Raw genomic sequence first — 1772 nt, forward strand, 5'->3', positions numbered from 1 at the left:
ACAGCCCGAACTGGACAGGTCAAAGGGTCAATTCCTTTCCTTTGTAGAACATGGCTGCCAGATGGTGTCACTAAAGTGTAACACAAGAACGAGGTCAGTGGTCTTAACTTTCTAGGGAGGTCACAATATACTGTTTGCAGCTCATCTTCAATGAACAGAAATATATCTCTATTAATGTCCTTATCAGGAACTGTGATGGTACAGATTATTTAAAATACTTTTTACTTGCTTATGTTTTTCCATACATGTCAAGATATACACGCAATAACAATGATTATGCTCCAGATATCCTGACTTATATTGCACATATAATTTAAATTTTGAATATTCACTGTATTACAATTTTTATTTGAATCAGAATCAGAACCAGAATCAAATTTATTGCCATGGTCAGTGGGGATCCCACCAATTAGGAAAGTGCTTTGGAATAAAGTGCTGTCAAAAAATGAAATAAAATAAAACAAAATAAAATAAAATAAAATAAAATAATAAAGGCTGATCACAAATTCAACAGTCTGACGGCCGAGGGGAAGACGCTGTTCCTTTTGTTTAATTATATTTTGACATAATGTTTCCAAGAGCTCATCTTTATTGATTCGTTTTGTAGCATATTTTTACAAGCATGTATTAAAATAAAAAATCTACACCTCTAATTCTCATTCGGTTCCTCGGTGGCTGTGAGTATCTTTCAGCGGATGTGAGTAGGAGCTATAAAGCGATCCTAGGAGGTGGTATGGTGTGTATGTCACTGTTTCATTGGATGGATAAATAATTAACCGTGTGTCTGTGTGTCTCACTGAAGCCCGACACCTGTTTCTATTAGCGTGTGGAGTGTTTATCTCCACCAGAGAGTGAGCATAAAGCACGCTGGGGGGTGAGAGAGCTCTGAGGCACTGATAAAGTAGTCTGAGGTTGCTTTTGTTGGCATCCACAATTTGCAATTTAATACCTCCACAAGCAAGGAGCGATGTTGATCAAAACGCTGTTGAAGAAAGAAGAACAAAAGACTTTTCAGACGCTTTGATCACATGACAATTATTTTAGTATCGCAATGATTCATAATTAATGAGTCATGACTAAATATATGTAATCAGTTCTTTTCAGAAGCTATCTGGACTGAAAAATGGGTTTTGAGCTGCAAATCTGAATGATCATTTTCAGTTTTATTGTTGTCATGGTATATTTCTTTTCAGGTTGTTAGTTCTCATTTGACTTTTCTACAAAGTTATGGAGCTAAAATGGACTAAAGCAAATAACTAAACTTTACAAAGCTGATGCAGTGCCTGCAGTTCAAAAGTCATTTAACAAATATAATAATATGCTTTATCACGTTAATGATTAAATTGACATGGAATCTGTTTTGTTATGTGTCATTTTAGAAAGTAGTTTTATGATGTATCACTATGACACTGTCCAGCCAAACGACGCAGTTAGTAATGAGACCCACCAATATTAATGTTGAATAGCAAAATATAACTAAATGAAAATCTAACAAGAAAAATAAACAGGCAAAATAAAAAATATATATATTTTGTTTGTTTATTCAATTAAGATCATTCCCTACGGGATTATTATTCTTGCAGCCTGAGTACTGTAAATGCACTATTTGTCAATGCTACTTTATTTAATATAAACTCTTAATTTTGTAATTAATAAAGGTTGCAAAGTGCTATGGGCGCAGTAACGCTGTAATCCTCTAGAGGCCACTAGCGCTCCAGGAAATATTGCGAGCCTGGTGTTCGCCTGTCTTTTATTCTCTCGGTAAATTTTTC

This window comes from Synchiropus splendidus, chromosome 12, assembly GCF_027744825.2.
Source record: "Synchiropus splendidus isolate RoL2022-P1 chromosome 12, RoL_Sspl_1.0, whole genome shotgun sequence".
Lineage (NCBI taxonomy): Eukaryota > Metazoa > Chordata > Actinopteri > Syngnathiformes > Callionymidae > Synchiropus > Synchiropus splendidus.